General features: G+C 45.1%; 1 protein-coding gene and 1 pseudogene across 1 annotated transcript in view; both read left to right on the top strand.

The window, feature by feature from the left end:
- Nucleotides 1–27,751, top strand: part of Wwox (WW domain containing oxidoreductase) — an 894,370-nt gene that overhangs the window by 755,051 nt on the left and 111,568 nt on the right. The window lies entirely within an intron of this gene.
- On the top strand, nucleotides 8,610–8,746 carry LOC114622326 (annotated as a pseudogene).

Here is a 27,751-nt window from a genome sequence, read left to right as displayed (position 1 = left end):
AAGGCCATCCTAGGAGCACATTCCTTGGATGCTAAAGAGACCCACTATGTAGTTACTTTGGGATTAAGGACCTGTCACTGCTTGAGGTTAAGGAAGAAATAATAACTGTATTTTCTACTGGATGCTATTCCCAAACCTGTCCTACTTGTCTAAGATGTTAAGGAGTCCCAGTTCAAAAGGATCCAGCTATGGTCAATTTGGTATACCATTCAAGAATGTGGAGATGCACTGACTAAGTACTTGCCTTGGCAAGCCTCCTTGTCGTCTTGAGAAGGGTCTCACATAGCCCAGATTGGCTTTGAATTCATGATGTAATTGAGGATAACCTTGAACTTCTGACCATCTTGCTTCAAATTCCCAAGTGCTGGGATTACAGAAGCACGCCATGTTGCCCTGTTTATTGGGGTGCTGGGGACAGAACCCAGGACTCCACGCATGCTAGGCAGGCACTATACCAACTGAACCTCGTGCCCATCTCTGTCTTCTCTTCCTGAAAACGTTCACTTCTCTGACAAAATGCTCATTGTAGGGGATGGGCAGTGAAGGGACGGAGGCACAATTCACTCAGTGACCACAGCTGCTGAAGCTGTTGTCTAACACTGGACCGGGCCCATTGACAAAGACTCAGAGCTGGGTCATTGGACATTTAAGGTCTGAGGCTTCGTGGTGGCTGATTGACAGTTACACCGGCTCCTAGGAACCAGGAACACTAAACAGGAGACATGGAGGTTGGACTTGCGCTGTTCTACCCCCAACACTTGCTTGGAGCTACTCCTTTTCCGGTGGTTTTGAACATCTGTCTGCATAGTAACAGCAAGCTGAGCTAATGCCCGTCTCTGGCTGGCACTGACCTGGGGTCTTTGCATATATCTCCTCACATCCTGTAAAGACCAGAGCAGACTTACATGGTGGACACTCATATTCTATCCCCTTTATTTTAACAGGATGCATAGTAACTGTAGCCTACCATCCTACTTGAAAAGGTTTCAGTGACTGTATCCTATTTCCAGCACCCGAGGGCCTGGGAATCACCTTCTCTGTGCGAAAAATGGCTGAGAAGACCTATGTGCTTAAAGGGTTTGGGCTTGAAAGTGTGAAGGTGGAATATCCTTTCCTCAGTCCTGGGTTTCAGAGCCTGGGATGGGTGGCTGCCCCTAACTCAAGGAGGGGAGGGCAGGGAGAAAGATGTCAAGCAGGCAAGGAGCATTAGCTCATCCCACGGTGTGAATCCGCAATGAAACACGCCGTCTTCTTGGTTCCGCGTTTATTAATAAAATGCCCAGTACCTTCTGGCGTGTGCTTTGAACTGCTTTTAATTATCTCCAGTTGGATGGAGAAAAGGTAATGGGGACCTCATAATCGCTGTGGAGGGAACGATTGGAATTTTATTTCCGTGGGGGGAAGGCAGACATTGTTTGCCAGAGGAGCCGAGAGGCCTCTTTCAAAGTTGAGGACACTTCCCGGTACCACACAGCGTAAATCACTGTGCAAACCACGCGATTATCCCCTGCAGAGGAATCGAGTGTGTCTTTATGGGATTCTTCACCAAGCACTTAGGAATAATCTGATATAAAACAGCAGGGTGGAGAGTAATGACAACTTCAAATTAGTTTAATGAATGTTTACATTTAAGGGGGGGTTGGCTTTTCTACAATCCTGAAAATACAAAATGACAGCTCTCTCTCTCTCTTCCCCCTATTTCTGTCTATTCTGGTAACCCCCCCCCCCCCCCCCCCCTGTTTTCTTTTTTCAACCCTGGGAGAAAGGTGGCTTAACCCTTTCAGCCCCAGGGCTTCTCTCAAGAAAGTTCTCCTTTGTTCAGCTTGGGTAGAAGCAAGTCTCAAACAGTATCCCTGTTTGTCCGTAAGTATCCCTATTATACATGCCCGGTCAGCTTTGGGAGAACATCTGTTTTAAGTCAACTCTGACTCGATCCAGGAAAAAAAAAATTCCTGGCTCTTCACCTGCTCAGGGGTCAGTCACCCACCCACATCAGGCATAGATGGATGATGGTCTGCAGATGCCCAGGGTATTTTTAGCTGCATGTTGGCAGGTACCTCGCTTGTTGAATGCGGCATGGAAGTGGGGTGGGGGTGATATGCCGTCATGTTATTTAAAACTAGGGGTGGATGCCGAAGCCCTCACCACATCTTTCCTGGGCTGCTGGGCTAATTCTCTACTTCTGATGAAGAAGGATTTGAGTTGGCCAAAGAAGGAGAGTTGGGACTGTTCCCATCACTCACATCGTGAGGAGCACACCTCAAGCTGCTTGATCCAAGGAACAGCATTCGCCTTCAGATCTGGTTATCCGGCATAAGCTGCCCTATGCTCTTGAAAACAGCATTCCAGCATGTTCTTAGCTGTGTTTCCAAACGTGAATATTTCCTGTTGGGCCGGTTCTTGGCCCCCTGACATTCTGACAGACCCATTTCCATCCTAAGGTTGCCAATTTGGATATAGAATGCGACTTGCAGGTTGTACAGTTTGAGCCAGGTCTATGGGAACAGTATGGAGAACATTAAAGCAAGAAATAGAAAGCAAATGGTAACCCCAAGGGGATGGGGCACGCAAGAGTATCGGGAGAGGCAAGGAGCAATTCCAAACGCCGATTTAGAAGCATGTGCCAGTCCGCTTTGGCCTTGTGGGCATGGTTAGAGAAGTCCAACATACCCATGACATTGTTGTTTTTGCTTCTCTCCCATGCCTGACACGCCAGCACCTCAAGAAACCGCAGTGGACCGTCCATAGCCTCCAGGAGTAAAAGTAGTTCCTCACCGGAGCAAGGCCCTTTTCTGTGAAATCCAAGGACTTAACAACCCAATTAGCCAATAGGGCTCGTGCTCCATGAGGGCCCAAATCAGTTTTGAAGTGGGATTTGTCAAAGGCAACAAGATTACTCCGAAGCAAAAGGCTGGCCCCTCTCACCTAACTTGAATGTTGCGTGAATCCAACCCCTCATTTTCCCGGAGGTTTCTCTAGCCAGGCTGTTGGAGGAGAAGTTGCCAAATATTTGTGGATTTTAGAAGTCTTAGAAGTGGGCAGAACTTTCTAGTTCTCCAGCAGGCACTACAATCAACCCCTTGTCTGGGGTTTATGTAAATGATCTTTGCAAACGATCCAGCTTTAAGGAGCTTGCTTTCATCAGAGGCAAAGGCATTTTATAAGACACACTTTATACAAAGTCAAGGTCCAAGAGTAGGGTGTTGATGCAGAGCAAACTGCCATGGCCCTGGCTTCCATCCTTTAGAATGCTTGTGCAGTTGAACTGAGGGACAGGATCACCATGACAGTTCAAACTGTGGAGGATCCTGTGAGCGCCCCTCCAACTCGTAGTTTATCTCCCTGTAAAAACAAATGTCATCCCAAAGGCAGTTTTGAAGATTAAATGAGATAGCTCATGAAGATCACTTGAACGCATGAAGAACAGCACCCATAGTAATAACACAACCTGAGTCAGCACATGTGTCCTAGACTAGGCATGTGCCAGGAGACAGGTGGGTAGGAGAACCTGGATCATCACTAGGAGCTGTTACTCCTGGTCCTCTTGTGACTTATCAAAGGTGGCAAATAGTTTTCCTGGGAAGAGTTGAGGGGGAAGCAATTGTTTGGATGTCCACTGCCTTGTGGTGTTCCTTTGAGGGCTGGAATGAGAGAAGGTAACTGCAGAGACTCAATTCTAAGCACGAGGATAGGGCTCATGGTCTCAAGAGGAGAGGCCAGGGCTCACGGTCTCAAGGAGCGAGGATGATCACCATTAGTCTAGGTGATGCGTCAGGAAGTAAGAGGAGTGATATAAGTGAACTCACCCCGTAAATTGTTTGCCCAGGAATGGCATGCCAACAGCCAACGTGTGGAGAGAGAGAGAGAGAGAGAGAGAGAGAGAGAGAGAGAGAGAGAGAGACAGAGACAGAGACAGAGACACAGAGAGAGACAGAGAGAGACAGAGACACAGAGAGAGACAGAGAAAGAGAGAGGAAGAACATGAGGAGATACTCAGTAGAGGAAGGAAGGAACAATGAGATTTTGATGGTTAAGTCAAAAATGCACCGGGGTGCGTGGTTTATAGGCAAAGGAGCTGTGTGTACCAGTACACCAGTATACGCCTGCATAAAGGTGCAGGAACATTTGCAAAGCTACATGCAGGGTTTGGTGGGATGCTTGGACAAATACCCGAGCACATGCATAGTTGGGACTCAATTTTGGCACCCAGTTGACACTTGCTCTTGTATTTATAGGGGTGTTCGTGTGTGTTTGCATTTGTTTGGGTGTGTAAGCACTTATGCACACTTACCTATGGAGGCCAGAAGACAACCCTGGGTATCATCATTCATGTTATTGATTTATTTTTTATCTTTTTAAAGACAGAGTCTCCCACTGGTCTGGAGCCCAGCCAGCCACAGGGAACCCCCTGAGATTACACAGGTACACAGCTGTGCCCAGCTTTTTTTTTTTTTTTTTTTAACATGGGTTCTGGGATAGCAGCTCCTCCTGCTAGCAAGGCAAGCATTGTACCCACTGAGGTCCACTTTACTTTTGGTGAGAGTTTTGTGCCCAGCTGTTAAGAGCATGCACTGTTCTTTCAGAAGACTGAAGTTAGCCCCCAACATCTCAGTCAGGTGGCTCACAACTGCCTGTACCTCAGAATCCGGCTCCCTCTTCTGGATTCCATGGATACCTGCACTCACATGTACATACCCACCACCCATGCAGACAAACCACACAACTAAAATATAACGAAACCCCCAAAAGCTTTTGCTTTCCTTTACTATGGGAAAATTTCAGAAAGACAGTAAGTAAAAACCTGGTGGGATTTTGATGAGTTAGTTAATAATAAGTTGTGATTAATTAATAAATTAAGCTTCCAGAATTTTCTTTAGTTCTCATGACCAGTGTTCCTAGGCATGGCTCTTCAGTGCTTTAGAATGTTTCCTTTTCTCCTGTATTCCCCAGGTGCCATCCCCCTCCTGAACTAAACATCTAACCCAAGACCAGTCCTTTCATCTCAATTGCTGGAGCTTTGATAATCCACCCCAGTTTCATCTCCAGGCCTTCCCTTTCCACAGACCTACCAATGTCTGTGACCTTTGATCTGGCACCCCCCCCAAGCCCCACCCCCACGGTCACTCAGGGCTGGTTTCTGCCAGTTGTTCTCAATCACCTTACCCTCTTCCCCTGTCACAGTTGTCACAGGCAGTAATTGTCTTAATTGTCACTTGCTTACCATCTGTGTCTTCCTCTGGAACACTATGGCCTCCATCGGCGTTGGGGACAGGAACCTCACACTCAGGACTACAAACAGCATCTCAGATGTATGCTTAGGCACTGCTGAGCTGCACCCAGAGTCTTCTGGGTGGGGCAGCAAATGAGAGGGGTAATGATTTCCAGAATGTCACCTTAAATTTTCTTAACTCTGTACAGCTGTCAAGGCCCTCTGAAGGCAACAGTGGGGCCAGACATGCAACTGAGTGTCTACCCATTTCAATAGGGGAGTTTCAATCTGCCTTCCTCTGGGGACCTCCTCCCCTCCACCAGAAAAGACTTTGCTTTGTGGGGAACCATCAGATAAGGGGCCATATACTTGTGGCTTGTCAGCACTTCCTACCCTCGATTCTGGAAGTTTGCATTCTAATTTTGATGGTAGTTGCAGCACCCACGGGTACCCATTGTCATCTACCACGGTAATGTCTGGCAGATGGTCTGGCTGGGTGACAGACATGACGGGTGACCGTACTTCCCTCTGTCTGGGAACTCTCCTGGGCTCCAGCCAGTGATGCCACCCTTATTATGGAGTCTCTCTTAAATACCCACTTTATTAAAGAGATCTTCCCAGAAGCCAGCGTATTAAACATTTCCTTTTCTTATCTCCAGGTTCTGATCCCTGCCCTGACTTGCTTTGTTCTTCCTAATGTTTCCATCATGCACATGGTACTTTGTTTCGGTTTTGTTTTTGTTTTGTTTTGTTTTGGTTTTGGTATTTAGGGGCTCCCCTTCTACTAGCAGGTAAACCCCCCACACCATCTTCCTCATATCTGCGTCGTCGGGTCCTGGCAAACAGAAGTGCTCAGTCGACACCCGTTTGGCTGATGGGAGTGAAACACCGCTTACTTAATGCTGCAAGCTATGCTCAAATAGCAAATCTTTGCTTGGCATCTTGCAACAAAGCCAACCTCACCAGATGGCGTCTCCTGGGATTACCTATGATCCAGGCAAAAGATCTCAAGCGTACCGATAAAGAATTTGTCTTCAGGCAGAAATCTACACAGAAAGCACAGTTCTCGCACATCCGATTGGATCTTAGAATTGCCCATGGCCGCAGGCCGCCTGGGCCTGTCAGCTGTGTAAGCAAGCACCACCCAGAGTATGGGGCAAGGGAGGTGAAGGATGATTGCAGACATACCTTTAGCGTTAGAGCGATGAGATGCAGGTGCCTGAGGAGAGACCAGTGCTGCGTGAACTTTGTGACCCTTGTAAAAATGGCAACGGCCACCGGTGATATTTATGAACTGTCTAAGTCACTAGAATATTCCAAGTACCTCCCAGAACTTGGCTCGTGTGAAATGTATCGCAATCTTAGGGGACAGAGCCATTATGTCCCCTCATGGATATAGATGGGGAAACTGAGGCAGGGCTTGCTGGAGTTCTTCAGGCATCAGCAGTGAGTCTCTGTGTTCCTCTGGGTACCTCGTCACTGTCTCTGCCTACCCCTCCCACCTGAGATCCAAGTGTCCTGGTCACGTTGCTCATTCCCCATTGCCATCTCTATGGTAGGTAATTTTGATCATGTTACACTGGATTACGAAAGGCCAAGGGCAATAGTGAAGAACCCCCGATGGAGATGTGTGTGATGGCGTTGCTACAGAGATTAGGTTAAAGAACGTCATCCAATGGACAGAGAGAGGCTCTAGGCTGGATAAAAGCAGGGAAGGGCATGACTATTCTCTGACCTTAACTTCTCGATGGACTGAGAAGTGAGGATTCCCAACTGTGTAAGTCTCCTGGTCATGAACGGCACCAAGCCTTCCGTTCCAGCACGGCCTAAACCTTTCTAGACCAGGAGCTGGAATAAATCCTTCTGTTTAGTCGCTTCCGTCAGGTACTTTGTTATTGTGCCGAAGAAAGTACCAGACATGCTTCAGAAGCCACTCGTGCCTAGACAGCGCCAGAGAAGAGCTAAGAAAAGAGATGTTAAAAAATGAGCCAGGCGTGGCAGCCCACGGTCACAACTCCCCAACTCCACCCACTCTGTGAGTTCCAGGACAGCCTGAGAGGTGGGTAGGGTGAGAAGTTGTCCCTTGGGGCAGAAGCCACACATAATAAAATCTTACCCGAACATTTCCCAGTTGTTTTAAGCCCGTGCTTAAGGTTTATCTTTTGTTTGTGTGTGGAGGGCTCTGGTGGTGGTGGTTGTGGTGATGGTGACAGGGTCTTCTGTAGTGCAGGCTACAGACTCCCTATGTAGCCAAATTAGCTTTGAATTTTCAATACCTGCACCCCCATCCCCCAAGTGCTGGGTAAATAGGCATGTGTCAGCACAGCATTTGTGTAATACCGGAGACTAAACCTAGCTTTGTGTATGCTAGACAGGCATTCTACCAGCTGAGCTTCATGGCTGGCCATTTATCTTGAAGTGCACTGGAAAGGCAGTTATTTATAAATGTCACACCTCCACTTGTTAGATTTCTGAGCCATTTCATCAGCGAGACTCTCAGCAGACAAACCACCCGAAAACAGAGTCCCGAATCAATGTCGTGACACGCAGCCGTAGAGGGAGGTGAGGGAGGTGGGCTCTTGGTGCTGCCCCGGATAGAGGTGAAGACAGCCATGTAACCTCGTGCCCTGGAACGGAGAGAATAAAGACCACTTGAGCGTGCCACACCTGCCCGATCAGGAGTATGATGAATACCATTTGGAGTTGCCAGTTCTTGTCCGCGCTCAGCGAAGGCTGCACGCGTTTCGCATTAATCACCACGAGCAAACACAGGCTCCCAGCAAAAGAGCCAGATGAGTGGGAACAAATTCAAAACAGCTTTATTTCATTGACAGACAGGACCTTTTTTGTGGAACTCGGCTTTAAAAACCTTTTACATCTCTGTCTCGTTCACACATTGCTGTGGTCATTCATATTTATGTAAACCCATGAAACGCAGTGTGGCCTATTTATCACAACCTATGGGTAGGAGATTCACAGGAACAGAACCACTACATGAATTTTTTTTTTTAAAGCTATTAAATAGTATCAATGGAAATGATACCACCAGCAGCCATTACGAAGTAAACGGTCTTCTGAGTTGAAAGAAACCTTTTAAATGTCAGTGTACACATAGGAAAACAGTCGTGAGTTAAATTAGACAATGTGTAGCCAGCAAAGATGGCAGCCTCTGCTGTTAGCCATTGAGTAGGACGAAGACTTATCTGGAATTAACCTGTGTTTTGGTAAGTGGTACTAGTTAGTCCTAAGTGACAGTGGTAAGTATTGGCTCAAATTACCAGGTGGACTCGCCCAAACCCCTCTTGATTCAATATTCCCCCACCCCTGCCTTACATAACCACATGTTACCCAAACCTTTGGATTTCATACTCAAAGCAATCTATTAATATTCAAACATCTGATCGATTCTCGGCCTTTTGGCTAAGATCAAGTGTAATATTCAAACATCTGGAATTATCTTAAAACATCTATTGAAAAAAGTCTGGTTCTTATCCATCAATAGATATAGCATTTTCCCCTAATTTTTATTGTTCCCACTAAAGAGTTATTAGTTCAAGCTGAGCATGGTAGCACTACCCTGTTATCTTAGCATGGGGAGGTTGAGGCAGGAGGACTGTTGTGAGTTGAGTCTAGCCTAGGCTATATAGTAAATACTAGGTCAGCCACCCTAAGCTTTAGAATAAAAATCTCACGTTCATCTATGTAACCCCATACAGGACCACAAATTCATACATAATACATATACATATACATATACATATACATATACATATACATATACATACACACACACATCATACATAAAATCACACACACATGTAAAATTTAAAAAAAGGTATTTATTGCATGGGAGTCTGAGCAGTTCAGTGATGGTCGTCTACATGTTGGGAAGCAGAGAACGTGGCAGTTGCTTAGGTCAGGAAATTGAAAGTTTCCACAGTCCCAGTGTGATTCTGAAGGCCAGACTCTCCATGGCCAGTTGCTGTTAAATCCACACTGCAAGGCCGAGAAACTGAAGTCTGAAGTCTGTGGGTGCCAGGAGCGGTGACAGACACATTCCCCCAGGGAATACCCATTCTTGCAAGTGTACCCAATGCAAAGCGTGTGCACTGAATTCCTATTCTTGCCAGTTTTTCCCTTTCCAGCTCCCAGCCTTTTAGATAATGCCACTCACATTTAGGGTGGGTCTCTCCTCTCAGTTACTATCCCACAAATCAATTCTCTCTGGAGATGTGGTGGTGCACTTCATTCGTCCCTGATGTCTCCTGATTCAGTCAATTGAGAATCATGACCAGTCATCATACTGTACATGTTGAAGGATGCCAGAAAATCATTTCACCCACAAGAGGGTATAGAATGGGGTGGGGAGGGGGATGAGGGGGAGAGGGATTTGTTTCTCTCCCTGTTGCCCAAGAGTACCTGCTCCTTACCCAAACCAGATTTTATTTTGTTTCCTTTTCAAGTCTAACTGGGATTATCGCTTCACCCTTCAACCCCCATCTCTTCAGCTTTGCCCGTGTTTGGTCCCTTAAGTCCCAAGAAGGTCTCACTGGCCCACTGCCTGCCCAGACTTGGAATCAGTGGCTCTCTGCCGGTTTCCCGAAACTAGCCTCATGTCCTTTTTGGCCTCCAGCCCTAAATTATCATCCATGTTCTAATCATAGCTCTTAAGTTGGTCCCTTGATTGCTTCAAGTAATTGATAAGCCCTTAGAAACAGTGATCACGAAAGTGTTCACGGAATTTTGTTTATTGCCTTGCTTGTTCTTTGACTATTTGTGTTTATTGTCTTGCTTGTTCCTTGACTATCTGCATCTATTGTATTGCTAGTTCCTCAGCCTAGAACTGACCTTAATACTTGCATGAAATTAAAATGGTATAAAAGCAAAAAGTAGGAGGGGGATGGGATGGGGGTTTCTAGGGAGGGGAAATGGGGAAAGGGGATGACATCTGAAATGTAAATAAATAAAATATCCAATAAAAAAATTAAAAAAAGATCCTTTCAGAAGAAAAAAGAAAGACATAATTGGTGATTCCATTTCTGCATTTGTTACCTTTCTGTCGCTGGGGTAAAACACCCACTGTGACTGACAGCAACTTATGGAGACTTTGTTTCAGTTTATGGCTCCAGGGGGCTAAAGGTTCATCTTGGTGGGGAGGCATGGCAGCCTGAGAGATCACATCTTTAACTGCAAATGTGAAGTAGAGAGAGTAAAATGGAGGTGGCATGGGGGAGGCAAGTTTATCCTTTCAAGGACCTTCACCAGTGACAGCCTTCCTGCACCAAGGCTGCACCTCCTAAAACACACTCAACAACCACACCACTAGGGGACCAAAGGTTCAACACCGAAGCCAGCACAAGGCACTTCTTAGACAAGCTACTATGATTTCAGAGGTGTGAGTTAAACCCAATTCCAGGCTAAAGCAAGCGTGGTGGTGGTGGTGGTGGTGGTGGTGGGGGGGGGGGTGGGGGGGGGGGGGGGTTGGGGAGAGTGCGGGAGGAGGGAGTGTTCTGTTCTCTGGGAACAGTGTTACAACCAAATCCATATCCGGTATATAGCATATACAAACAAAGTATGTTTTGTTTGGATCGGTTACTTGACTTTACTTGACCTTTCAGAGAGCCACTCTTCTACTGTTCTTAGTTTCTTTGTTGGGATACTCTCTCAGCATGTATGTCAGACTGGCCTGAAACTTGCCAAGGCTGGCTGGAATCCCATGATGCACCAGCTTCTGCCTCTCAAGTACTAGCATTACAGGCATGCTCGTTCATTCCTTTAAACTGGCAAACTCTTATATATATATTCTCTACCCAGTAGAGGCCCAGGGTCACATTGCCTGCAAACTTGTTCTGTCTCCGGTAGATTCATGGCCTCTGTGTGGACAGCAATGAGCACTATGGTGTGAATCCTTTCTGGACCAAGCAAGGCTATACGATTTCTCTTTAACCTGCCGTGATCTTAACATGCTTTTTCTGAAAATGACCTTTCTCATCTTCATTAGTGTTCCATAGGGATTGGATAGGTTTGTTATTGCCAATATCATTATTAGTGATACAAATTAGTATCATATTTGTGTTTGTCCCATCTTCAACCATGTTTGGGGCAATATCAACTTCTTTATCTTTTCTCAGTTCTCAGAGCCCGTCTGTATATTCATCACGCAACACATTCTTAGTGTTTAGCACGTTCTGAGCGAATCTTTGATTGCTTGTTTTCAAATGTGCAAGTTTACACCTAGTATGTGGGTAGCTAGCTGCTTTTTGACTGGGATTTGGGCCAGGATGCAGAAAGTATAGATGCCACTTTTAGCTAGCTCTAAACCAGTGCACACATAGGGACCATGGTCCCTCTGGCCCAGCATTAGAAAAGTAGAAGTAAGCTAACTCAACCACTGCCATCTTTGATATCCACTTACCTTGAGTTTCTTAATGAGAGGCAAAGACAAAAACAGCCCAGCAAGGTGATTGAACTTCTCTGGGCATGTGCAGAACTGGGTATGTCTTCTCCTTGACCTTCTGCTAACTAAGGAGTGACATCACTGTTTCTAATTAAATGTGCAGCTAATTAAGAGTTGATTCGGGAACTTACATCTAGATCCATGCTTTTGGCAATGAGGATTATAGGATCTATGTGTTTTGACGCTATTAACAAAATCAAGTTTACACCTGTTGAATTTAACATTTTAATTAAAAAATTTAAAAATAAAGAACTAGTTGGCTTAAAAGAAGAAGGAGGAGGAGGAGGAGGAGGAAGAGGAGGAGGAGGAGGAGGAGAAGTGGCTCTTAAACCAGGAAAGGAGACATGGAGACTCAGTCTATGATCCCAGTACTCAGGGCAGAGGCAGGAGGATCTCAAGGAAGAAACCGTTCTCAGCTACTGAGGAGATTCTGTCTCAAAAACAAACAGAAGCAAATCTGTGTTTGATGTGTCCCTTTTTAACTTCCCTATTTCCTACAAATATAATGTTTTATTTCTGTTTTAGGGAGGAGGGGGAGTCAGTGATTTGAGGAGGAAAGGCTTTCACTGTGGATAGCTTGAAAGCACATTGCTGGTGAGACTGGCGGACTAGATCAGTTAGATCAACAACTACTGTGCAGGCATGGCCACCTTAGTTCAGATACCTAGAACCTGTGTAAAAATTTGGGTCAGTGGTGAACGTCTGTAACCCCAGTGTTGGAGAGAACATGAGACAAGAGGACCCCTGAAGCTATTGGCCAGCCAGCCTAGTCAAGTAGATGAGCTTCAGATTCAGTGAGGGATCTCAGCTCAGACTAAATAAGGTAGAAACCCTTCACACATGCAGATTCACAAACACACTTATACAAACATGTACCTACCTACCTACCTACACACATAAGTTAAAATTAAATAATATGTATCTAGAGGGAGACCTTGGGCTATGGGACCGCCACCTCGTAAATGGGAGGGAGGACGTCTCTCTTTCCTTCCCTTTAATGCTCTCTTGTATCAGACTTTGGAGAGTTTACCAATGAATGGCCAATGTGGGACATGCAGAAAAATCTGGGTTTTGGCATATACAAAAGTGATCAAAGCTAAACATCCACTGTATCACTTGCTGGTGACCTAACACTGGGCCCCAGTGACTCCATTTATAGAATAGGAGTAATAAGAACATCCAGAGTCCCCATGGGGATTAACAAAGTCACATCATAAAGTATCTGTGCCTTGGTCAGCTGGCTATCAAGGGTCTGTAAAAGCAAGACGTGTGGTTCTGCTGGGTTGTGGGTCTCTAGTGCAGTCTCACATATGATAGATAGGCGGGCTAGCATAGAGCCCCTAGCAAGGGCTTGTTGGTACTATGTCACTGGGGTTGAACCTAGGACCCTGGGCATGCTAGACTAGTGTTCTACCACCGAGCTACACAGCCAATAAGAATAAAATCCACCAGGGTAATGAAGACATTTTTAGGAGTCTGAACAGTTTCTTTTCCAGTCTTCTCTTTTCTTATATGTTTCATGTGACATTGTTTCGGCCATGGTCTTTTGTTCTTTAAGTGTACTTACTAAACGACTACATGTATATAACAGTCTCAAGGATAGGTACTACTATCCAATTCTTGCAAGAAAGAAAACAGAGGCAAGACGTTTATATATGTATATACATCTTGTCACTCAGCTTCCTTCTACTGTAACCATACTCAAATACATATGAAGTTACTTTTAATGATTATTTTTTTAAGGTCTTAAAAATTATGTAAAGATACGGGGTGGGGGTGCTTGCGAGTGGAGGTGCCTGTGGAGGTTGGAAATAGGTATTGTACCCCCTGGAACGGGAGCTACAGGAAGTTGTAACTGCCAAAGATGAGAACTGAAAACCAAACCCTGGTCCTCTGCAAGAACAGTCTGTGCCCTTAACTGCTGAGCCATCTCTCCAGCCCCTAATGGTCATGTTTTGGTTCATGTTTGCATAAAACAATACATGTCAGACTTCAGGTAACTCTAAGTCTAGCATTAGATATTTCAGAGTTCCCAGCTTTCAACAGCACAAACAAAATAACTTTCGAGAGTTTTCTTTTTTTCTTTTTACGTGTCATCTGTTTTCTTGAAGATGTACCTTAGACATCACAGCGTTAGTCACAGGACCTGAGCCAGCGCTACTTTGCTGAGACTTGTACCAGTTACATCAACCAGGACTAAGTATGGTTTTCTCAAAGTGATATTGTGAGCATGTCCCGACTTCGCATAAGGGAGCGAAACATCTCATTTTAGTGAAATCTGTGGGTTCTGCATGACCACACATGGTGTCATAATTGCCCCTGTATAGAAATCTGAGTAAAGACAATCACTTTTTCCTACTAACAAGATGACTTGATTTCTTACCATCGAGCTGGCCCTCTTGGAAACCCTAAAAGGTCGTCTCTTCACCTGAATTCACAATGTTCTTTCTCACCCTTCTGCATCAGAGTCCCACGATACTCCTGTGAGTCTGTAGAAGACTTGAGCTACTATGTCTTTGAGAGACTTGGAAACGTGGTGTCTGGCTGCCTCTGGCTATCCAGTCAACTCTGTGGAGCGGCATCCATGGTGTCAGAATTGGATAAGCTAGCTCACCTAATCACTGTGGGTACTGGCCCCACGCCTGTCCCCACTCTCCCTCCTGTCTCCTCTTCTGCACATTCGTACCAGTGTATGTGAAGGCCAGAGAGCATTTCATAGATGCCATATACCGTTCTCTTTTGTTTTCCTTTTGTAGACTGTCTCTCACTGGCTTGTAGTTCACTGGGTAGGTTAGGCTGGCAAGCCAAAAAGACTCAGGATTCACGTGTCACACTACCTCTCCAGCACTGGAATTAAAGATGCAAGCGAGTGAGCACACCTGCCTTTGGCTCATGCCTTTTTCTTGACCTTAGTCAGTTGACACTATCTGAAACTATGACTAGTCAGTCAGGTCATATGGAAAGAGACACAAGCCTTAGAGTCAGACAGATCAGACCAAATCCTTAGCTTCTCCGCCTACGTGGAGTGTGACTTGTCTCTCAAACTAGCTGCAGTCTTAGCCTGCCTCAGCTTCCTGCCCAGCACAGTGCCTGATTGTTATGAGATTTAGATTATTTTATATTCGTAGACGATACCGGTGGCTGAAATAGAACAGAGACTTATGCACTAAATATAACAATATTGTACTATTCCTTCCTCATTATGATCCTAGGAAATAGTATTCTGTGGATGTGTGTATGCTTCTGTGTGAGCACTTGTGTATATGTTCATTCAAGTGTATGTGGAATCCAAAGGACAGCCTTGGGTATCATTGCCTGGGAGTTATCCACTTCACTTCTTCTTTTTTTTTTTTTTGAGACAAGGTTCCTCATTGGTCAGGAACTTTCCAATTAGTCTAGGTAGACTGGCTACAAATCCCCAGGGATCCTCCTGTCCCAGCCTTCCCAGAACCTGGATTAGAGCCACCGTGCTTATCATTTTGGTTCCAAGGATGGAACTCACTTACTTTCTTACACTGGCACACCAGCACTTTACAAAACAGAGCACCCCAGCCTGAAATGGTGGCTTTATTGGTATTCTCTCTGATTTTATAGGTGAGATTTCTAGAGGTGAGATACCATGCTGAACTGTATGCAGCTGCCATTTTGCAGGCGAAAACTGTAGGCTGTCATCAACTGTAGCATAATAATCCTCTCAGCCTCACAGGGAAAAAAGAAATCTGTTTTCCAGTGCCTGCTCTCCATCTAAACCTGGACTTTTCAGTATTAAACCGAACCCAGTAATACTTGGGCACCCTGCCGGGCCCAGATGAGAGACTTAAAACCTGTTATCTTTTTTTTTTTCGTGTACTTTTTGGCCACCATTGCCCACCTCCTAAATGGACCCAAATCTCAGCCTCTTTGTGTGCTAACAAATATCAGAATTCTGAGTTCCACCATGGAAAAGGGAACCCAGAGCAAACACAGTGGGGAAAAATTACCATGACCAGGGTTGACAATGTGTGGATGGGGGTAGGAGGGGCACACAAAAAATGCAGGCATGCTCAGAGACCCGACTTGAATGGTATTTCTGAGAGGAAGCTAAGTAGGGGCTGAAAATGGGCTTTTAAAATACAGCACATAAGGATGCAATTCACAACGACGTCTCCTCTGTAAACACGCAGCTGTGGGGTTTGTGAGGCTCAGCGCGCACATACCGACAGCATACAAATTGTCAAATGCTTAAAGTTCCATTATTGCAGAGAGGGCCTCGCCCAGTGTCCTTAAATGGTCCCAGGCTTTTCTTCCCTTTAAGCCGTGAGATCTGAGTCTCTCACAATTTATTAATGAATATTGCATACCAGAGGTCATGTATAATGATTTTCCAGATTCTTTAGTTTTATCATTGCTTGCTAATAGGATTCTTTAAGGGAAAAAAATCAAATCAAATATTGAAGTTGGTCTCCCAAACTCCTGCAGGGACATGGGGCAAAGATTGGTCATTTACAGTACTCTCAGGGGGGCGTTGTAGCTAGTCTCTGCTTTTCTCCAGCACGTGTCTCCTGATCCTTTCTCCTGGACATGTGATCCTTTTGTCTTATGTGTGAAGACATGCTCACCTGAATGGGAGTGCACATATATGAATCCACACATATGTGCACGAATGAGCATATGGATGTGCAGAACCATATCAGGTCATATTCCTCAGGTGTCATCTGCCATTTAGTTTTTGAGGCAGAGTCTCACTATCCAGGGCCTTGTTAAGTAGCTTAGGTCTTCTGGCCAGCTGTCCTCAGGAATCAACCTGTTTCTACTTTTCCAGATAATGGATTTCCAGCCTCTATTACCATGCCCAGATGTTTTAGGTAGGTTCCACTGATGGCACTCAGGTCCTCCGGCTTGCAAACCAGTGTACTATCATGTGAGCCTTCTTCTCAGCCTCTGATCATGCCTATTCTTAGGATGTCTTTGTGGCCCTTCTGGGAGATGTTCTCACCTGATAAGTCCCTTTTGGTACCTACCCAATGCTGGGGATGTTAAACCAAAGCTCCTTTTGGAGCTTTGCATCTAGAAGTTTCTTTTCATTTTCAGTCTTCATCTACTGTGAAAATTTTGGGGTGTAACACTTGTGAGCTGTCAACCTTGGGGTTCCCCACAAATGTGAAGAGACACTTTAACTCCCGGCTCCTGGTCTGACTTCCTCTGCATTTGCTGACTCAATTGTCCCTTGGATTCTACAGGTCAATGAGTCCTGTAAATTTGAATTCTCCAGGTTGACAAAGTCGTGTGAGTTCGGTTGGACTTCTGTCCCTTGTATGCCTATCAGCACAGATCTGCTCAGTACATGTATGGCTTCTAAATTACCTGTTTGGGTCTCACCACTCAGGATGGAGAATGTGGCCATGTTTTGAAGAAGTGGTGATGCCAGGGCGGCTGAACTTGGAAGTCCCATGGATGACATCATCTGAACACTGGCCAGAGCTCAAGTTTTAACCTTAACCACATAGAACCATGTATTCCCTTTTAACATCCTGTGCCATAGAGGCTGAATTCCCTGGAAGATAGCAATTGTATCCTTGAGATTGCTGAGTGTGGTTGCTCAACTAACTTTGGGCTATGTAGCAAGTTTCAGGTTAGCCAGAGCCTCATAGCAAGACCATGCCTGAGCAGGCTCAACAACAACAACAATAACAATAACAACAACAACCTAAACAAACAAAACAAAAGTCAAAACCAACCAGACAAACAGTAGATGAAACCAATCAATTGATCAAACAAAAAACAAGATCTTGAAAAATAGTTCAGCACTTTCTGCTCATCCAGAGGACCATCCATTCATCCACTCATCCATTCATCCACTCATCCATCCCATCCATACATGGATCCATCCATATACTTATCCATCTCATCCATACATGGATCCATCCATCATCCATCTACTCATCCACTCATCCACTCATCCATCCATCCACCCATGTATCCCATCCATCCATCCATCCACCCACTCATCCATCACATCATCATCTCCTCCTTGGAGTCAGTTCTTCCCTCCAAGTTGGTTGCCACTTCCCCAGCTATACTCTTGGACTGGTCCTCGTCGTCCAGTTTTCCCCTGTAAGCTGGTGTTATAATTTGTAACCTTCAGAGATCTTTAAATACTTGGCCTTGACTTTTCATTCACTCATTCTTTCACCACCCACTACCCATCTCACTTTCTTACCCCGTGACACCTTATATACATCTGATCATTGTAATAATTATTAGGACAGATTTCTTTATGTCTAACTTAGTCTTTGCAACTGGGAACTATACCATTATTTTACAGACATTGCAGATTCTTCAAGCACATGCCTTTGGAGTGAGGGAACAGTGCTTAATCACAAGTGTTATTGAAACATATGCCTCTCTGGGCACAGCCTTACCCCTTTGAGTGAATGTAGAAAATTTGGCAGGCCAAAAATAAGCAAATTGATCCTCAAGCTGTCCCTTCTACCCCCTGGGATATTGATTGAGTTAAGATACCCGATTTTATTTCTCCTACAGATATTTGTTGAGTATTTATTCCTGACTGCACCTAGCCCTGGGATTACAACAAGGATGAAAATGTGAAAACCATTGCTCTTGTGGGTTGTAGTGGCCGAAACTGATAGAAACGTTTCAAGTGAGCCCAAGTAAAACAGGTTGGGGGCACAGAGGAGAGCAGGACGTTATGCTTAATCAGTGTTTGGTGATGGGATCAACACCAATCAGTGTTGGGTTTTGGACTGTGCAATTCATAACAAAATGGCCAGTCTCCCTGGTCACTCTTAGCATAGGATACTGGCTTTGCGTGCTATTATTTATGACCTCACCATTCATAACAGCCTGGGGAGAATCATGGACTCCAAACTCCAAATTTATATGGGGCGTTAAGAAAAGGATAAGGAGGATCCTTATGTTCACCTTGATCAGGTTTTCTGTCAGAGGACAGGATTTTCTTAGATGGTCACAGTTTTTATTTTAAGAGAAAGGGGACAGATTTCCCAAAAGGTGGCATCATTAATTCCTTTTAATTAAGGTAATTTATTTGTGCCTGATCTAATGACTGACACATGCCTAGAGCATGAGCAATGCAGTGGCTGAAGTAGGAGACTCCCTAGGTCCAGTCCAGAGGCTAGTCTAGGCTATATAATCCTACCTATGTCAAAACCAAAAGAAAACAAACAATAACAAAAACCAAAATAATTTACTTTTCAAGTGAGCTCTTCTGATATGGTTATTATACAGTATTGAGAAAGGTTGTTGGGTTTATAAATCCATACATGCACGTACACACACACACACACATAAACTCACAGAGACATAGATACTAACACACAACCTACAAACACACAGAAGAAACACAGACACAGACATACATAGAAACACCCACAGACATACACCACACACAGATGCACAGACACAGAAACTCACACAGAGACATAGACACTAACACACATATACAAACACATAGACACAAACACATAGACACTGACATACATAGACACACCCATAGACATACACCATACACAGACACATATGGACACACATACACACAGACATAGACTCAGAAACTCACACAGAGACATAGACACTGACACATACCTACAAACACACAGGCACAAACACATAGACACTGACATACATAGACACACCCACAGACATACACCACACACAGACACATATGGACACACATACACACAGACATAGACACAGAAACTCACACAGATACATAGACACTAACACACACCTACAAACACACAGGCACAAACACATAGACACTGGCACACACCTATAGACATACATCACACAAACACAGACACACACGACACACTCACATACGTCTTTTTCAGTTCTTCTAGATTTACAACAACTTTATCACAGGAGCTTTTGGTACAGATTTCTGAGGCATGGTTCCTAATTTCTCTGGGAGGAAGATGACCCAGGAGAGTGCTGGGGAGAAACTTCCTAACATCTCTAAGGTGGTAATATTGAACTGTTGCTTCCTGTGGTCATTTCTACAGTGCTGTGGCATAGCGAGGTGGATCCTGTGTTCTGGAATCATTCCCAACTCTACCACCAGCTAGATGTAATTGTAATCACACTGTCCCTTGGTTTTCTCAATGGTCTAGCCTTTTCCCACTGCAGTTCATATGAAAGGGGACCCATATCCATGGATAAATAGCTCAGAAACCCAAGGCCAGGAGCTGGGAATGTCTTAGTTGGTAGAGTGCTTAAGCGCCTGGCATGCCCAAACCCCTGGGCTCATCTCCAGCACTGCATGAGCTCATGCACTGCATGAGCAAGGCAAGACTATGCTTGCCCTTAATCCTAGCACTTGAGAGGTGGAAACAGGAAGACTGGGAGTTCAAGGTCATCCTTGGTTTCACAGAAAGTACAAGGCCAGCCGAGGTTACTTGAGACACTTGCTTAAAAAGAGAAAGAAAAAGAGGAAGGCAAGAAATGGGAAGAGAATGAGAATAAGGGAAAAAAAGAAAAAAGGAAGAAAGGAAACAAGGAAGAAAGGCAGATAGGCAATTAGACGGAGAGACAGATAAGAATTACCAGGAATCTAAGCCCCCCACCCCAACGCTCCTGCACCCTGAATGTAGGCCATGTAAGACACAGGGGCTGCCTTGCTGAATAGATTCTCATGTAATCTATCTGCCTCTGGTCTAAGGCTGACACTTTGCTCTACTCAAGTGACAAAGCAGATTGCTTCCTCCCACTGCTGTGGGTTAAGACCCCTTTCCCTATCCCAGTTTCACTCTGACTGGCAACTTTACTCAGAATGAAACATTAGCGCAAAAAAAAAAAAAATACCCTCAAGATGTTGGCTGAACAGCAAAAGGATAGTCGATACAAGATTCAAAGCTGAGTGCCAGGAGACCATTCGTGAGAAATTCCATAAGCACAAGAGTGTGGTTTATGTCACAATCGGTCTGTTGAAATGAAGCCGCCTGGGCCAGGTGGAATGGTAGCATTGTCAACTGTAGCCTCGGGCCTCAGAACCTCTTAACTCAGTGCTGGCTGGTGGGTTAAACACCAGGGAGCGTATGACACATCTGCTTCCCTGACAGGCATCTGAAAAAAAAAAAAATTGAACGCAACTGAAAGCAACATGAAAGTCAGTTTGCTTCAGCCCCGTGTCTGCTGCTGACGGTAGCCTCCGCTGTAACGTACAGATAATACCAACTGCATGGATTTGATCTGAGAGCTAAACAGGGAAGGGTGAGACCCTGGCGCAGGGCTGCGGCATGCAGGTGCTCAGTGATGGAGACTTCTTGGGGCCCTTTTCTAGACCTATGGAAGGGTTGAAAATAGACCAAAGACACCGCAGTGTGTCTGACCCCTGGCCAATCTTCATAGGATTCGTAGGTATAGAGCAGACACCTCCTGCATGAACTAAGACCAGCTGGCAGGGGCTTTGGACCAAGCACAGGCCATTTCAGACAGGTAGTTTGATCTTTAGGGGGTTGCCAAGAGGTTGGCCATCGTCCACATAATGATAGCAAGGGACACACACCAACGTCAGGAAGATCCCATTTGAGGAGTTCAGGAGGACAGGGAGCTACTTGTCTAATTCTGAACTCTGTACGGGAGAGCTGTGAGTGACCTGCCCTGTCACTTTTAGTTAAGACAGAATGTTGGAATTCGGGCCTTATCCATTTGACTCTCCTCACCTTGGTTATGAGCTTAGACGATACAGTGAATGAAGAACTCAAACATATTAGGGCTTCCATAACAGAATCTGCCTGGTCATTGTGGCTACCATCAAACGCTATAGTCTTCCTAGTTCAGGACACAGGTTAGATAGAGATACCTTCTAACTCCGCTTGACAGCAGCCATTGGTATGTGATTTGCTTTACCCAATAGAATTAGACCAACAGTCATACATTACACCCCCCAGGAGGAAAGACTGTTAAGAGCCAGTGTGAGCCCAACCTTGCCCTCTTTTTGTGGCCCCAGAATCCAGGAATGTGCTCTCCACATGAGTCTTGTCCTTTCCAAGTTCCTGTGTTGACCATGATCACCTGAGTTTCCCTGCCTGTCTTCTACTGACTGTAGGGGAACTGAGCCTTTGTTGCCAGTTGCTGAGATTTTAGAGGCATTTGCTACTGTAATAGGACCCAGCCTCTCGTGCCATAAAACTTTACACCGCATTGTTTTATTCGTCTGCTTATGTGTGATTATGACTCCAACCTCTTTCCAAATGTGTTACAAACCCTAATGCATGATGAGGCAATTAAGTTCCAAGCCAAACAGAGACAACTGCACGGCACCGAGGGAATACGCTGCTACAATCAGCCCGTCCCTAACACCCGGCCCCGGATTCACTCCAAGTTTTGACTCAAGTGCAAAGAGACCCATGTGGAGTTCAGCGATTCTCACCGAGGTCTTGTCTTAACTCCTTGGCAACTTTTCTGTTTTCCTAGGGAGGGTCCTTTGCCAGATGGTCGCAATGTTCATCTTCCCATTTTCGTTTTAATGCAAGCTGACATGTCTCCATCTTCCTGCGGTGGGTTTCTTTTATGAGGTCGTGCTTTGCATTTTTCATAGAAAGAATTTCTGCCTCCCCGTTGGGGAGCCCACCCTTGCAGTTTCCGTGGGGGCCGCTTGGTTAACCACTCGCCTGGGGTTTAAGGCGCCGCCAGCAAAGCCAGATCACTGCAAACTACTTGATTTACACTCTGGCGAGGGTTTGAGATGCCACAGAGAAACAGGAAGAAGCAGGTTTGCGAGCCCAAATAAGAGCTAGGCCACAGCTCTGGGGTGCACTTGACATGCAGAAGGCCATGATGAAGAAAGGCTCCTCTGTCTGCAGATGGGCTTATTATTCCTAGTGAAGAGCTTAGGAAGGACATTGACTTTGTAGGGTACTGAACAGAGAAAGAAAGAAGGTACGATGTAAGTAGTATGTCATGATCAGAATGAATAATAAAACTACATGAAATAAATAAAGCTAACAAAACCACTCCTAGACACATGTATTACATCCTTGCTATCCTAGCTATTCAGGAGGCTAAAGGTAGGAGAATTAAAGATCTAGGTCAGCCTGGGCTGTATTGGGACCCTATCTCATATTAAAAAATAATTAGTTAAATAGGTTGGGGTGTAGTCAGTGGTAGAGTGTTTGCCTAAGATGAGCAAAGTTTTGAGTACAATTCTCAGTACCATAAAATAAATGAATCCTAAAATTAATAGGCTTGCATGAATAGCAGTTTATAAGTACTCTCTCTTTAATGTTCACGATGACTCCATGAGTTAGGGCTGGTCACATTTTATACAAAGAGGAAAGAAGTAGGGTTGGGATATAGCTCACCAGCTGAGCCCTGGCCTCTGGGTTCAATCACTAGCATGAAAAAGAAAAGGAAGGAAAGGAGGGAGGAAGGGAGGGAAGGAGGGAGGGAGGAAGGAAGGAAGGAAGGAAGGAAGGAAGGAAGGAAGGAAGGAAGGAGGGGAGGAAGGCAGGCTTCTACCAATATAAAGCTGAAATGGGCCTGGTTGTGTAGTTCAGTAGTTGGCAGTGTTTGCTTAGCATGTATGAAGCTCTGCATTTGACAACCTGATATGTGTAAAACTGGGCATGGTACTGCACACCTGCAACCTCAAGTGGAAGCAGGAGGTTCAGAAATTCAGGGTCATCCTCACCTACATAGTAAGTTCAAGCCCAGCCTGGGGTACACAAGACTGCCTCTCTCACACACAGCAGAGTCTGATGATGCTTGGTCAGGATGCAAAGGCTGAGGCACAAACACAGCAATGCCACCCTTCTTGGTTGGCACTTTTGACAGCTCTACTGATTGTTTTTGCTTCCTTTCAAAGTCACACTCTGAAGGACTCTTGGATCCAAGCAACCAGAACTACGAAACTATCCTCTGGCCTCTTATGATGCTGATAATCAAAAGCATTGATGGGTGGCTGGACCAGACATAGTGCTTAGTAGACAAATGATGCTCTCTGCTGGCCTAGGAGGTCCCCTCAGGGTCTCTGTTGTGCTGAGCTATAAGAAAGGGCATCTCCATCTCACAGTTCACTGTGCAGATGTAAGCACAGCCTTGAGTCTTGTGTTTCTCCCCCTCTGCTGCCTCATCACATTGGAAAAGCAGTCTTTTCAACAAGTTACATCCACACAAAGACCAGTAGGTAAACATAATCCAATGCAGAACCTTTTCTTCCTTGTATCTGGAGTGTTCAGGAATTGAACTCATGCCTCATACATTCTAGACAACTGGTCTACCAGTGATTTGAAACCCCAGCCCTAGAACCAAGTCTCCCATTTTTTTTATTTCAAAATTAAATAATCATTATAATGATCACTACCTGAATAAGATGTTGTAGTCTACGAATGTATTACATGTTGACCACAGCTCTACCACCCTCAAAGGGAATTCAGAGGTAGCAGCAGAAATATGGTCAGTAAGAAAGAAACCAAACTCACATTTCATGTTTTGACTGTTTTCAAGATTTTCTTTTACAGTGATCACATCGTCACTCTTGAGTGTGAACATGAAAATTCCTATCACAGAGTAGAAGTTCAAAAAACTGTCAGTACCCTCCCTTGGGAAGCTAAGATGCCTCTCGGCTCTCCCACTTTTGATACTCAGAGAATTTCAAAGACAGCTTGCAAACCCGTGAGTTTTAGTTTCATATTACAAATTATTATTATGACAATGTGCTGTGCTCTGAAGATCTGGAGTACAGTCTCCCTTATTTTACCTGTTAGAGTAGAAATGACTTATAGTGCCTTGGGCAGAAGCAAGACACGTCGTCATTGTAAACAAGTGAATGCCTCTCTCCTCTGCCCACAGGTCCCATTCCAGGGCGATGAGTGTAGAGTTTAAGCCTACATCACTAGCAACAGTCTTGTGCCCTACTGAGACCCTGTAGAGCCCTGGAAGCACATGGCTGTGAGTGGGTATGACAAGAGAGGACAGAAAGAAGAGCTGAGGCTAGCCTGCTGACTGAACACCTACCTAGTCTCTGGACTGTTAGTTGGGACTTCCAAGAGGCCCTAGGGATGACTAATGCTTAGAGGGGAGGAGAAAGGTAGCATGGTAAGGGCCAACCAAATTCATGAGCTTTCCAGAACACTCTGGTACAAATTCTATAATTCCAATACCATCACTTGAGTCTTCAAGAATGGCTTGGAAGCAGGTATGGAGGAGACACATGCCTGAAATATAGCACAATGGGATTTAAGGTAAGAGGGTCATGAGTTCTGGCCTTAAAGTAAACAATTTGCAGGAAATCCTGAACTACATAGAGAGGCCCTCTGTTTAAATTAAGTAAATAAATAAATTAACAAATAAATAGTGCCACCGGCTTCTGTTTTTCTTTAGAAGTATGTGAAGCATGGAGAAAGGAGAGCAAGACAGCTGAAAATATTGCTCCGTTGGTAGAGTCTGCTCAACATGGAGAAAACAAAACAAAGCAAAACCAAATAACCTGGGTCTAATTACTAGCACTCCATAAAACCAGGTGACCTGGTGTGGTAGTACATACCCTTGCATCCCCAGCACTTGGGAAGTAGGGGTAGGAGGATACAGTTTAAAGCCATTCTTGTCTGCACAGTAAGTTCAAGGTCAATTTGGGTTATATGAGACCCAGTTCTCTAAAAATCAAATAAATAAAAAAGAAGAGGAAGGTGTTGAAGAATGTTACAGACTCGAGGAATGTCCTAGACTGAACTAGAATGTTCTACACTTGAATATTGAATCCAAGGCTCTACCACGTTTTCCATAGTTGAGTTTTTCTCTCCTCTAGGCAAGCCTTTTCTGCTTATCCACCATCTCTTCTGCTTCCCTGTTAATTTGATTACATATGCTGAAATTGTGCTCTTTGACCCTCACTAGGAACTACCATTGACTTCCTCAGATGATGTGGAAAGAAAAAACTTTTTATGGGATCACTTTATCTGCCCCTGACACACTCTTGGCTCCTGGGCTTACTTTCCAAAGCTTGTGGGTGGCATGTTACAAGGTGTAGAGAGAAGCAGGGTGTGGCTCTCCATGGTTGTTTCCTGTAACACACCATGCACGGTAGACTTGTAGCTGAGTTGATACCCTGACCCCCTAGAGTCTTAGCTCCACATGAGACAAAGACAAGGTAAGCCAAGCACTAGGGTGTGGTCTCACAGCAAGCTTGGTTGATGAGTAGCATCACCGCCCATCTGAGAATGGAGAAAAGGCTGACCTCAAGGCCACCGACATCCTCTGAGCCTCTGTAGATACAACAGAATCAGACCAAGGGGTGCAATGTTGTCTTTGGGGGTTTCTTTTTCGAAAGTAAAAGGGTTTTTTTTTCTAGCCCAGCCTCATGGAGACCACTTTAGTTTCCATTTTTCTCAGATGATAATATCTACAGAGAGGGTCCTCCAATTGTGGGTCTATCACTTCTCAAACATGTGGCCCGCGTTTAGAACCACACAATACTTATTAATCACCACAATTAGTATCTCTTGTGGGCTGCTGAGATTACCCTCTGTTGAACTCCCAATATTCAAAGAGAAGTCACCACAGTCCCCCCCCCGTCCAGTGATCAGTGACAGCAAGGAAGAGCCATGAGGCTTCCTAATGCCCTCTCTTTAAAGCAGAACGGGCACACAGATCACTTTCCCCCTTCAAAGGAGACATCCTGTTGTGTAACTTTTCAGTTTACTTTCCTTCCTAATGTGGGGAGGGATGATGATGAACTCAACATACCCTGAACATAACTGCTATCAGCCAGGGCATCAATCCCAGTTGGCTCGACACCCCCATACCCCCTAAAATTCAATGCACAAGGTGCATACAAAATCACATTTTCAGGAAGTAATCTGGAAGGTGAAGACAGGAAACGATTCTGTCATGTTCAGGCTGCCTAGCAGACCTATTAATCTTAAACTATTTTATTTTTAACAATGTGTATGCCTATGGGGTATAGACACTTGTGCACACGTGCTCTCAGGGCCAGAGACAATGGAACTTCTGGAGCTTGGGGTTACAGGTGGTTTTGAGCTACCTGAAGTGGCTGCTGGGGACTGATCTCAGGTCCTCTGCAAGAGCAGTGTGCGCTTTTAACTTCTGTGTCAGCCATCTCTCTCTGAGTTTGATCGCGCTGCCCATGTTTAAAAAAAAAAATGCCAGGGATGATGACAGATGCTGATAGTCTCAATGTTGAGGAGGTGGGGGCAGATGGATCCGTGGAGTTTGTGAGCTAGCTTAGTAGAATAGAAGATCCCTAGGACTAACAGTCTTGAGAGACCCAGCCTCAAAAAAAGCCCCCCTCCAACAAAAAAAAATACCCAGACAGCATGAATGTCTGAGTGCCTAAAGAATGACATTCAAAGTACACACACACACACACACACACACACACACACACACACACTTACTCAGTGGTAGGACTCCACCTGTCTATACTCAAACGAGGCATTGCCTCTGGCTGGAATCTTTGAATTGGTGCCCTAGCTCAATATTTTCCCAGTCTCTCAAGCTTCCAGGAACACATTACCATTTTAGTCTGGAGGACCCTGTGAAACTTCACGGAAAGTGCTTGTTTTCCCTTGGAAGGATGTTTTGAGAAGGGCACCATCGTGCCCCACTGGATGGCCCCTGTTGACATGCTGGCTCTGGGGGAGGTTTAGCAGGGACCTGGGTGCCTGAGAAAAGGAGTGAAGAATTTTTAAAAAAAAATGTAAGAAACCAACCGAGAAAACCCAAGAGAAACCGAAAGACTGCACGCTGGAACAAAAGGGAGGGGGCAGCCAGCCTCGGGACCCAGGCGGTTAAGGAACTGGCTTCGACAGGAAGTGGGCAGGAGGCTGTTTTCAGTACACTCATGGGAACTGGGCTGGAAAGTGCTGTGGTGAGGGTCTGTGGAAAAAAGGGCTCTAATCAAGCTATAAATATCTGTTGCTTTGAAGTTTTATGACCAACAATTAATGTTACTGGAAGGCACATAAAGAGCTATTTCTTAACTTGGTGGGTCTGAGTGGGCCAGGGTCAGAATACGAGTCTAGCCTCATGGGAGGTTGTCCTTACACATTTCTCTCTCTCCTCTCTCTCTCTCTCTCTCTCTCTCTCTCTCTCTCTCTCTCTCTCTC

Source organism: Grammomys surdaster, unplaced genomic scaffold (genome assembly GCF_004785775.1).
Source record: "Grammomys surdaster isolate TR1022 unplaced genomic scaffold, NIH_TR_1.0 187, whole genome shotgun sequence".
Taxonomy (NCBI): domain Eukaryota; kingdom Metazoa; phylum Chordata; class Mammalia; order Rodentia; family Muridae; genus Grammomys; species Grammomys surdaster.
Note: the sequence above shows the minus strand (reverse complement) of the source record. Positions and strands in the feature narration are given on the sequence as shown.